We start from the raw sequence: 13,011 nt of genomic DNA on the forward strand, positions 1-13,011 counted from the left end.
ATTTTAATTATCTTTTTTACATTTATATCTCCCTTACTAAAACTGTACATGCCCAAAGGTAAAAACTGTATATTATTCTTCTTTGATCTCCAGATCCAACAGAGTAGTCCAAAACTACTAAATGAACGGATAGCAAACGATGACACTAGAAAACTTAAACGTGGATCAGACACTTAAAAAGAGTCTGATATTTAACACAAATTTAGGCCAAAGCAACTCAAACCACCAGTTTGGAATCAGACAGTATTTTTACTACCAGCAGTTGTGAAACCAACCCAAACTATGCTAAAAAGTTGAGCAATTGGATATTTTCTTTTTGTCCAAATATGTTAGCATTTGTAGACAAAGGAATAGAGTCCATCTATCATAGAGATGAATTGATTTTTTTAACATTGACTGACTTTCTGTAAATTCGTAGATGATGTAATAATGTTTGTGGAATAATGATTTCCTACCACTGCCTACAGTTGCCATTCACAGCAAATTATTTACCAGAATTTCCAGGTAATAAAAGCAAATTAGGTCAGTGCTGCATACAAAATATGGTAATTGTTAGTAACAATCTTTTAGATTATTACTGTAATGCTACATCCTGCATTCATATAAGCATATATTTGATAATAGCAGCATTATTGAATTTGATGTTCAGCAGTTATCTTAAAACAGTTATAAACAATGCTCCACTGTATGTGGAGTAGACATCCGTTAACTGGTAGAGATACGTTCAAAGTAAAAGAATATTAGATGAAACTGCCAAAATGGTTAAAAAATAAAAGGATGTCTTAACTCTAAAATATCCATGGTTGGATATGAGCAAGTATATCAAAGTTGATATATTTTTATGATATTAATTAGAATCAATTCTTAACTACAAGTTAAAATTTTGGTTACGGGAAAGTATATAACACAAGGAGAAAAACTTCTCTCCATTTGTCTATAAAATAGCATGATAGAATGCTAATTTGTCATACACACTCTGTGTCACAGCTCTGTGGAATTATCCATATTTGATTTTAGAAGGACTAGTTATCCCTAACTAAATAATAGTTTCTCTTGAACAAATGTCTTACTTCCAAAAGGCTCTGCCTACTTAATAGTGATATCATCCCAGAGATGTCATTTGTTTATTCCTCCTCAAATGTTTATTAAGCCCTTAGTATGTATTCCAAGTCCATAATGGAAAAAAAGAGGCATGGTCCCTTCTCCTGTAGCGTAGAGTCATTATTCCAATGCCATAGATGAGCTAATTGAAAGACAAGGACTTAGATTTTTATAATGGGGCTGCCATAGGCAGTCTCTAAGTGCAGATTATCATTTGTGTAAACTAAATTCTGTTGAGATAAATAGAATGTTGTGCAGGGGCCGGCCCGGTGGCACAGTGGTTAAGTTTGCACGTTCCACCCTGGCAGGCCGGGGTTCACCGGTCTGGATCCCAGGTGCCGACGTACGCCAAGCCATGCTGTGACAGGCGTGCCACATATAAAGGGGAGGAAGATGGGCATGGATGTTAGCTCAGAGCCAATATTCCTCAGAAAAAAGAGGTGGATTGGTGGCAGATGTTATTTCAGGGCTAACCTTCCTCAAAAAAACAAAAAAAACCAAAAAACAGAATATTGCATAATTTTTTTCAGTCTCCAGAAACTGGATGTGGTTTATATAACTTACTGTGCTTTAAAAGTATTTGTAGGACTTCTACTTCCAGGAAGATCGAATATATGTACACATCCCTATTCTCGCAAAATACAACTAAAAACCCTGGACATTATATAGAAAATAAACACAAGAAGACTCTGAAAGGTATAGAGAGTAAGCCAGGCTGGATAGACAACTTGGTACCCAATGAACAACACAACAGTGAGTTCCCTAAGTTTTCTTTGTGTCTCAAATATCCCAGATTTGGAGCTCAAGCCTGGCAACCTGGAAATGCCAATGGGCACAGACGAAAAAGCCCCAAGAAAAACCTGCTTTCTCGACTAAAAGACCAGGAAAGGAGTATCCTAGCAAGATAGAAAGCTTTAGTCTAAAGCTCTACTCCAGCCACACATCACAGAAAATACTGCCATCCACTCCTACTCAAACCAGCAAGGCTGAATGGGGAGCCTAGACTTCTCTCATAGTTAAGCTGTAACAAGTTGCCCCAAACCCCACTAGGATAGTGTAAGAGAATGCAAGTCGAGAACCTGGACTTTCATCCCCACCAGGCAGTGGTCAGTTCCCTCCTTTCAACCCCTTCCCATGTCAGTAGAGATCATGTGGTGAGCCTGGACTTCCACCTCCACCCAGCAGTAACAAAGCAGCCCTCCGCCTTCAGTGTAAACCTAACAAAACACATACAGGACTTCTATACTAAAAGTTACAAAACACCGAGGAAGAAAGCAAAGAGGACCTAAATAAATGGAAAGATATACCATGCTCATCAATTTTAAGACTCAACACTGTAAAGATATCAATTCTTCTTAAATTAACATGAGTTTAATGCAATTGAAATATCCCAGCAAGATTGTTTCTAGATATACAAGATTATTCTAAAATTTATGTGGCAAAGTAAAGAAACTAGAATAGCTCAAACAAATTTTGAAAAATCAAGAACAAAGTAGGAACAATCAGTCTATGAGATTTTAAGATGTATTACACAACTACAGTAATCAAGACTGTGCAGTTGGCAGAGGGATGGTTCCGTTGTTCAATGGAACTCATGTGGAATAGAGACACAAATATGACCAACTAATTTTTGACAAAGATGCAAAAGAAATTCAATAGAGTAAAGATAGCCTTTTCAATAAATGGTGCTGAAGCAACTGAACATCCATAAGATAAAAAATCCAACCTATGTCTTAAACCTTATACAAAAATTAACTCAAACTGGTTGACAGAGTTAAATGTTTAATGAAAAGCTACAAAACCTTTAGAAAAAAATACAGATGAACATCTTTGAGATCTAGAGCCAGGCAAAGAATTTTGAGACTTGACACCAAAAGCAAGTCCATAAAAAGAAAAATTGATAAATTGGACCTCATAAAAATTTAAAACTTTTGCTTTGCAGAAGACCCTGTTAAGAGAATGAAAAGACAAGCTACAGACTGGGAGAAGATATTTGCAAACAACGTATCTGACAAAGGATTAGTATCTAGAAAATATAAAGATCTCTCAAAACTCAACAATAAAAAACAAAACAGCCAACTAAGACGTGGGCGAAAGAAATGAAGAGCATTTTACCTAAGAGATATACAGATGGCAAATAACCACATGAAAAGATGCTCAACATCATTAGCCATTAGGGAAATATAAATTACAACCACAATGAAATAGTACTACCTGTCTCTCAGAATGGCTAAAATAAACAATAGTGACTACACTGAATGCTGATAAGGATAACAAGAAACTGGATCCCATATACATTGCTGGTAGGAATTAAAATTGCAATCATCCTGAAAAACAGTTTGGCAATTTCTTAAAAGACTAATTATGTAAATCCCAAATGACCAAGCGATTGTAATCATGGGCATTTATCCTAGAGAAAGGAAAAACTTATATTCACATCAAAAGCTATATACAATGTTCATAACAGCTTTATCATTCATACGCATAACAGCTTTATTCATAATACTCAAAAACTGGAAACAACCCAGATTTCCTTCAATAGGTGACTGGCTAAACAAATGTATCATTCTGTTTATATAACATTCTTGAAATGACAAGATCATACAAGTGAAAAACAGATTAGTAGTGGCCTAGCAATAAGGAGAAAGTAGAGACCAGGGAAGTGGGTGTAGCTATCAAAGGGCAAGATGAAGGAACCTAGTGCTGATGGAACTATTCTGCATCTTGATTGTATCAATGTCAATATCCTGGTTGTCATTTTGTACTGTAGTTTTGTAAGATGTTACCATTGGGGGAAACTGAGTAAAGGGTATACAGGATCTCTGTGTATTATTTATTACGGCTGTTTGTGAACCTACAATTATCTCAAAATGAAAACTGTAATTAAAAAAATATTCATAAAGGTGTTTAAGTAATAAGTCAAATGTAGTGGAAGTGACTGGACCTTGATTAAGAGGAGGAGTAATTAGAGTTGCTACATTAAAGTTTAGTCCTCTCCCTGAGATAAAGCAAAACAATATTAGAAGAGAGAAAGAACATTGAAGTGCCTCTGTTTGCTTTGTATAGAGAGAAGCTTTTTAGCGATTTTAATTGACAGAATTTCTTTAATCCCCAAAACATCATTAAGCTGTGTAACTCTACATATAGATTGAATGTGAATTTACTTCAAGTTAATAGGAATTCAGAATCAAAGTTCAAAATGCTCTTAAATGCCAGTATTTCATAACATCAGTAACTACAACTAAAGTTCAATTACCTTGGCCCACTGAGATTTCAGGAATGTAGATTCTTTTCTAGTTTGAGGAGTCCTCATGTTGTTCCTATTATTTTGAGCAGGAAGTGTGCGTGCTTTTTATGCATATATCAATTTTATGCTGATTATGGCATTTATCAAAAACATCTGATATATAGATGTGTATGCAATTTCTTAACCCTATGAACATTGTTGAGTACTATCACCACATACAGTAATCTGAAATTTCTGTTCCTAGCATAAACACTTTCTGTATTAAATTTTCTTCATCATCATATACTTCCTTCTATATTTTTCCTTAACTATATTCTTGGAGAAGCTAATAAACTGCTCCAGGAAAACTTCAGTAGTCACCCTGGAAAACAGATAAGATGCATTTCTTGGGATTGCTCGACTATTCTGGTATCTGATTCTTTCTTCATGGACTGGAAGAGCAAATCCACTGATGGTTAATCCAATCATGCCACTAATATTATGGATTGTAACATTTAGCTCTTTCTATAATTTAAAAATACCATCTCTCTATGGTTGTAAGGGCTAAATTTTATGCAGGAGAAGCCTCACTCCAATCCAAAATTGACTTGTGTGTGGTGGGTGGGTCGTGGGGGCAGCAGGAGGGTCGTCTTTGCTAAGTGCAGCGTTTAAAAGCATGAATCTGGAGACCAACTGTGTGGGATGGACTCCTAGCTCCACTTATTTGCTATATGACTTAGGGCAACTATTTTAACCTCCCTGCACCTCAGTTTTCTCATCTGTAAAATGAGGAGAATTATAGTACCTACTTCCTAGGGGTTTGGTAAAGATTAAATATTTGTAAAGCTCTTAAAATAGCACCTGGCACGAAGTTAGCACTGTGTTAAGCGCATATTTTTCCTCCCCTGAGCTGTTGTAAACTACCTACTCCTTGTATTATCCTGGTATCTAGCCTGGCTTTGTCTCCAATTAGATAATGGGGGGCGGAGGGCAGTATGAGGGAGCTGCATTGGTGTTGGCAGTAATCTTCAGCATAAACTTAAGTGGTGGGTAGTTGAATATATATACACGTTATACATTGTTTTGTGAATATGAAAACATTTGTGGGGGGAAATCTGAAGTTCTCAGAAGCTTCCATTTATCAGTGAAATTATGTTAATTACATCCTTATTGTTCCCCTTTCTTCCAGAAAGCCTTCTTATCTAACTGCCTCCCTTGACCTATTTTGGTCAACTTTTCCATGAAAAGGCCATACTTGGCTCTCTAAAATCTAAGCTCCTTCCCTTTTTGACTTTACCTTCCTCTTAATATCAGAGAAGTACAAAGAAAAAGACGATCATGGAATACATTCTTCAATATAGGTCTTTCTGTGGTTCACCCAAGGCTTCTCTCAGCCGGGTAGCAGATCAATTTCCTTCATCCACTTCTCTTCCTTCCTGATCAAGGTTAAATCATTCCTCATGACCTGCCCTCTGCAGTGACAAACTAGCTCTTAAAGAAGCATTGCTTTTTAGTTTACTTAAAATATTTTAAAATTTAAATTTGCATTGCAAATTTTTGTAAGTATATATGGTATTTTTCTCACAGTAGCAATGGGTTTTTTTCCCCAACCCAAGAATTATTTTTTTCCATTCAAAATATCAAGACAAAAACGTATCACAGAGGAAAAGAGCTAAATATCTATAAGTGCAATTGGTTTATAATTTCTTAAATATTAGTTAACAAACAAGATTTGCCTTGGAATTATAACAGACGATAGAGGGAATTTTCTCTTTTATTAATCATATACAGTAACAGTGAATCTATACAAAATTTACTTACTGATGGCATTTCACAGTTATCTGTCTAGAGAATCCAGCAGTTCCTTTTATTCTAATTGTGACGGAACATTGGTTAATATAAGAACAGACAATAATAAATTAAACAATCAAACAAATCAAAAGTAAATAAACTAGAGCTTTATTTACCTTTTTATAGTCAATTTTAAGACTACTGATTTAAGTGAAGTTCTCCTTTCTTATGTGCCTACTGATGGTCATTTATAAGTGAAAAGAAGTTTGAGTTTCTATGAGTCTATATTTCAAACCAGAGAAAAAAGCATTGTCATCTCTCTGAAGGGAATGGAATCCCCTGGAAAAGCAAGCATAATCAAGAGGACTGAAGAGGAGAGAAGGGAGCTCATGGTCTGATGTAGACAATCAATAAATGTTGGTTAAATGAAGAATGGAAGGGAGAGAGAGAGCAAGAGTCGGGCTCTCTAAATAATTAGCTACTACCAAAGAAAAATCTAACTCAAGATAATGTGCTTCTCTTGTTATTTAAAATGGTTTACTTACCTGAAAAAAATGTATATATATATACAAAATGTGGAATATGATTAACTTACATATACGTTAGATAAATTCAACAATGAACCACAGTATAAATCTAGAGTATATTCTCTCGCTATTCTCTAAAACTTGTAACATAATTGAATCGGCTCTGGAGGGAGTCTTCCTGGGTTAACTTTTTGTACAGTTGAATAGGCCTACCAACAGAAAAGACCTAGTGCAGCTTCAAAACTCTCTCTCGAAAGGACTTAACGTGAATTTGAAAATCTTCGTTGTGGTTGTTTTTGCTTGATACTAAACTTCTGTCTGTATTTATATATACATATATGTGTACATATAAGCAAACGGCATTGAAGACTGTTTAGATATTAGTTAACTCAATAAAAGCCAATCATAGTCCACAAGCCAGCTGGAAAATGAGATTCCATCCCGGGACTGGTGATGTGAAGACAAAAGCTACACCTCATTAACGTGCATAGAACAAACAGTCTTATGATTTTAGTTTTATTATTATTATTCATCATTCGGTGTTCACAAATAGTCTCCTGTGGATGTGATAGACCTACATGTGTAAATCTGTTCGTGGTAATGGCATTTCTACCCACTCAGCATGGGGAAGATTAACCCCACTGTGTTCCTGCTTAACTGCTTTTTTATTCATTTGGTGGAAGAACAGTTTAATTTGAAAATTCTTCGTACAGATACACTGTGCCTGCTTATTTCAGCCCCGGAGCTGTCCTTGCCTGGCTTTGAAGACTATATGGGAGCACACATGGGCAGCTCTCCCTTTCCTGATATGCAAAGTGGGGTTCGCCCTGCAGCCCATCATATGACTCCTTATCCCACAAAAATCAGTAAGACTTCACTGCACACACACTTAAGCAAGCTGACAGGCACTTCGAAAAGTCTAAGGAATGGTCATGCTTTTGAACACAGGGGCACACACACACACAAACACACAACGGTACCAGAAGTCTTAGCTGGTCAAAACATGCCCCCATCTACCAACCAGAGTGTGTACCAATCCCAGCAGCAGGGTCACTTGCTCAGGACTTTCAGAAGATGCATGTATTTTATCTGAATTAAAATATTCAGTCCACTAGGTTACTGTATTGGATTGATGACATGTTAATTAGGATTAGTTTGAGTTACTGACTCATTGTAACCCATTGTGTTCTAGACAGAAGAAGGGTCTCCTTCCTTAGAATGGAGTACAATAGAGGAAAGCAACCCTGAGGAGAGGAAAGGAGATGAGTTTGAAGCTTAGGGCATTTCTTGGACCATGTGAGTCCCCCAAAGGGCCCTGTGGAGTGGGCGCAGAGCAAAGTGAAGACTCTGGCATCTGACTGCAGCAGAAGGAAAGGACGTCCAAGCACAGTTTGCCCATTTCATAGTTTTGCCTACAGCTTGACCCCACAGGCATCCTAACTTTTTAATCCACTTAAAATACATACTTAGAGATGTCAGCTGCCCCTGAAACCTTCCAGCTGATCCTTGAAGGGCTGCTCCTGTTCTTTTGAGGATGGAAAGATGTAACGCTCTGCAAAATTATCTGCACATTAAGCTGCCCAGAACTAGCCACCCTGTTCCAAATCACTTTTCAATACAGCATGTTTTTCTCAAATGCTACATATTTATCAAGTGCATCATGTTCCTTACATATGCAAATCTATTCTCTCTATGTTAATCTCTAATGTACAAGCCATTTTATGGATTCGGTTTTAAAATGAGCCATATAATATATTCAGTCGGAACCATTTTTCTTATTAAGACAAATTACTAGGTTCTTGATCCCCGCAGAACGCCTAGGTGCTTTAACCTCACAGTGCTTCTACTTTTAATGACGATATTTCGCCAACCAAAGTTTAACCCTCGCGAGTCCTTTACTGCCGCAGTCAATTAAGAACAGAGTGTGGCACTGGTGTTACAGCTCAGCTAAGAATAGTCTGCAGATGTGCTTTTAAGTAAAGAGGGATTTAAAAATAAATGTATTTGACAAGTTGCTGATCAGAAGCCTATATTTACCGAAACCAAATTAGAATAGTGTTGCACAAAAGTTGAAGTTTATCCTGGAAAATTCCTGAGATGTGTTCGGATTTGACCTCAGAAGTCTTTTCCCATTACTTGGAAAAGATATTTTGATTTCTTTGGTCCACTTTTTTTCTTATAACTCAAAAAGGACTTTTCTCCCCTTGGTCTTTTGACCTCTAACCTCACACATTGACAATTTATTGCCAAGGACATGTCATCAGAAGTGACCCAGTCCTTAACATTGCTCATATTCCTACTATTGCTGCCTATAATGTAAAGGAAACATTTTTTTCCTAAAAGCCAAATAGATAATTCTACATGCCCATAAAAATACAAGTTTTTTTTCAAATAAGATTAAGTAATAAACTGCAGCACTTTTAAAGTACACACATTATAAGAGGTCCAACCCTGCTGTTTTAGATGCAGCCGTTATTCCAGATCCTGTAGCAGGAAACACTGTTAAAATGTCAGCATTAAGCACGAACCCTCAAGAAGATGCAGCATCAGGGGAAATCCACATTGCTTGGACCCACTGAGGCTCTCCTGAGCCTTCCGAATGGCAGACAGCTGGGCATGTGCATCTTGCCAGTTGTCGTTCACAATCCCATGATCAGGTAAGTGGCCAAACTGAATCTCCACCTTATGGGCTAAATCCTCCATCTCTTATAGGTCTTTATCCTGCAGAAGAAACAGAAAAATACGGATAGCACAGACTTAATGAGACAAATAGAAGTAATACACAGTGTGTTATGCTGTTGCGTTCAGTAGTGAAGCTATTTATAAAAACAATTGGGTCAAATAAATGTTCTTTATTCTAAACCACAAAAAGAAAAAAAGAAAGAAATGGCTCTGTCCTGTGCTTCTGTGATCCCGGGCACAGGGATCCAGGCTGACCACACCCTGCAAATCATTTCTCTTCTCTGAGCCTCCATTTCCCAGAGGCAAAGAAAAGGCGTTGAACTTAGTTATCTCTGTGGACCTTTCAAGCTTCAAGAGTTGATTGATCCAGATAACACAGAAAGTCTGGCTGCAACTGCACCTGAGCCCAGGGTCTGTGCATTCTGAAAGTCTCTCGGACACAAGTCTGTGCTCAGCATTCTTCCTTACTTTCCTTGCTATTTCTGCCATATCTAGTTTTCTAAACAAGGAAAATAAATCTGTGTTACAAAAGTTATGAGATTTGCTGTTTCTGCTCAGAAGTCAGCACAGAGATTGAAGATTGAACATGTGTTCTTTTCACAGTAAAAAGAAAAAAGTTTTCGTAAAGGAGGTAAGTTGTGCATAAAGGTATTGATAGCAGGATTCTGATCTCCAACCTGAATCGAGAGATGACTTTAGCAAGCAGCTTATTCAGTTTGCGATATTGAGGACGGAGGTTTCTAGCCCAAAGCAGATTTAGAAGTTTACATGTGATTTGTGAGTCAGGGTTAAGTAACAATACAGCTGACATTCTAGGGATTCTGATCTAATCTCAGAGGTTTATAACATGAGTCCAAAGCTTCCCTTATTCTACTCAAGTTGCCAGCTACCTACATGGTCAATTTTAGAGCCTTTTGTAAAGAAATCCCATCAGTCCCCCAAAATCATATCACTCTGAGAATGTGAATGATATAAGGAAGAGGAACAAACACTTGATGAGTGCCTACTATGTGATGCAGACACTGTTACTTACCATACATACGTTGTTTTATTGATTGGAAGGCAGTATTTCATGCTGGTAAAGATACGGGCTCTGTAATCAACTGTCTAGGTCAAATCCGTCTCCATGATTGAATAACAGTAAAATGTAGACATGTGAGTTAATCTGTATATGTTTCAACTTCCTCATCTATAAAATGGGGATTTTTAAATGATACCTGCTTCTTGGGATAGTTGAGAGGATTAAATGAGATAATGCTGGACAATGAAGAAAGCAAGACCTGGCACACAGAAAATACTCAAGTAAAGTCAGCAAATAACAGATCCATGTTTACTAAAACTCATGACTGAGTAAGAATTATTTTGTATGTTGTTTACAGATAGGCCCAACTGTCAATTTAGATGTGTGAACAGGAATGAGAAATTTTTAGAAGGAAATGTTAAGTGAGTCACAAAGAGCAAAGAAGCAGAAATGTGAAGAATCATGGGACCTCCTGTAAAGAAACTAGGAAGGGACAGAAACAAGATGAATTGAGTAAAACTGAAAAGGTCCTAGGTGTAATCATGAGAGAAGTGTGATAGCTGGAGCAGCTGAAGAGCAAGAGAGGTTGGATCCAGAACAGCTCCGTAAGTGTAACACTAGGGGCACAATGCAAGACGAAAGGAGTTAACTTAGGTCTGAACTCAGCTCAAAGGAGGACACCTGAAGCAATGCACCAAAATACCTTCACACACTCCATGAGCACCGAGTCGGAGCAGACTCCTTCCTGGCCTGAAGGTGAATAAAATATGGAACTAGGAAGCAAAACACAAAGAAGAAAAAAGAGAGCGGCCTATAAAAGAAGATGCCAAGAAACAAATCTGCCCAAATCAATTTAAGAAGAGATTAGTGGCCTTCTATGCCAGGCAACATGGCCTATTATATAGATAAAGAAAGCCCTCTGGTATAAAAACTCATAAAATATTGGATAAAATATATTTTAAAATACTGCAGCATAGCTGAGTTGGCAGGAATATAAGGACAAGAGAAGCTACAAACAATAGAAAACCATGATCCAGAGCAGTGAGTATGAAGCAAGTTTTTACTCTGAGAGCATCTGCTCATCCTAGTGGCAGAGAACCCTAGTTTTAATGAGCCCGAGTAATGAAGAGGGCCAATAAGAGATACCCATGTAAAGCCAGAACCTGAAAGTGCGAGAAAACCAGAGAAGAGAGGAGGTGGGAAATGGAGGAGATGCTGTTGCATAGGGGAACTTGCATGGCTCAGCCTAGACTCTGAGCAGAGAAGCAAATAAGTTAAAATGTCTCCTATACGTACTTCCAACCACCTGCTCACTCTGACATGGATGTCTGTCTTAAATTCACATTACTTGTGGGACCTGAAAATCCTCAAGCTAAAAATTTAATTGCAAGTGCCATAGACTGATTTCTTCCCTGAAGCATTTGTCAGAGAGAAACACAAATGCACATTAAATCCATACCTCAAATAATGCCCATATACAAAGTCCCGAGGAACATGAGCTCCCTCCCAGCCCAAATCCTCTAAACACAAGGAGATAAGCCATCAGGAGTGAGAGTCAGAAGACCTCAGAAAAAGATCCATTAAATCAGTAGATACTGAGGCAGAGCGCCTGGGACCCGTGGCAGGGCTAGTAGCAGCATGGAGGAGAGACCGCTTTTAGCCAGTCTACAACTAATTGGACATTCATCGCTTAACAAAGGATATCCATATAGCATCTCAGGACGCCTGAGATACCCGCGCTGCTATACATCGGAAGGCAGACGGACTTCCCTCTGGGAGGAGGTGGAGATAGGTGAAAACTCTCCGACCCCGACCCCTGAACAGCCTAGTACCTGTGGGCAGCTTTCTTTCAGCGGATGCCCCCAGAACATCGCCACACACCAAGGGCAGGAGGGAGCACACACCAGAGGAGCAACGGTGGAAACAGGTGACCAGAGCCCTACCTAAGCCCCCTGCAATTACACCTAAGCCCAGAGGGAAGCTCCAGAGTTGCACACTGGAGGCGGTGGGGAAAACCTCTACCCACCATTAGCGGAGAGGCCCTTCCCAGCATCCACAACACTGGGAGGCTCCCGAGGAGAGTCTCAAACAGGGCAGCAGCCCACCAGCTGCCACTGCCTATCTCACGGACTGTGGCTGTCGCCTGGTCAGGGCAGGGGGCTGCTAGAGATCTTCTGGGAGAGGACTGGGGCTGGGTGGAGTTCCAGCAGCTGGCTCTGTGGCCCAGGGGGAAACTCTAGAGTTCCGTTCGGGCAGCAGGTAGAGTCTCTATCCGCCATTAGCAGGGAGGCCCCTCCCAGCATCCACAACACTGGGAGGCTCCCGGAGAGAATCCCAAACGGGGCGGCAGCCCGCCAGCTGCTGCCGCCGGTCCCACAGACTGCAGCTGTCGCCTGGTCGGGGCATGGGGCTACCAGAGATTTCCTGGGAGAGGACTGGGGCTGGGTGGAGTTCTGGCGGCTGGTGCTGCAGCCCAGGGGGAAACTCTGGGCTTCTATCCTGGCAGCAGGCATAGCCTCTACCCGCAAATAGCAGAGAGGCTCCGCCCAGCATCCACAACACCGGGAGGGTCCCGAAGAGGAGAATCCCAGGCAGGGCAGCAGCTGGCCAGCTGCCACTGAACTCAAGGTCTCTGGCTATCCCCCAGACAGGGCAAGGGGCTT

At 39.4% G+C, this 13,011-nt stretch overlaps 1 protein-coding gene and 1 long non-coding RNA gene across 2 annotated transcripts in view; one reads left to right on the forward strand and one right to left on the reverse strand.

The window, feature by feature from the left end:
- The window catches only part of XKR4 (XK related 4), a 399,847-nt gene that overhangs the window by 314,898 nt on the left and 71,938 nt on the right, over positions 1–13,011 (forward strand). The window lies entirely within an intron of this gene.
- Positions 6,130–13,011, reverse strand: part of LOC124228200 (uncharacterized) — an 87,838-nt gene continuing 80,956 nt past the window's right edge. Inside the window, exon 3 of the long non-coding RNA XR_006885658.1 lies at positions 6,130–9,366. This is a non-coding gene — a long non-coding RNA (uncharacterized LOC124228200). The remainder of the gene's footprint in view (positions 9,367–13,011) is intronic.

The sequence above is a fragment of the Equus quagga genome, chromosome 16 (genome assembly GCF_021613505.1).
Source record: "Equus quagga isolate Etosha38 chromosome 16, UCLA_HA_Equagga_1.0, whole genome shotgun sequence".
Lineage (NCBI taxonomy): Eukaryota > Metazoa > Chordata > Mammalia > Perissodactyla > Equidae > Equus > Equus quagga.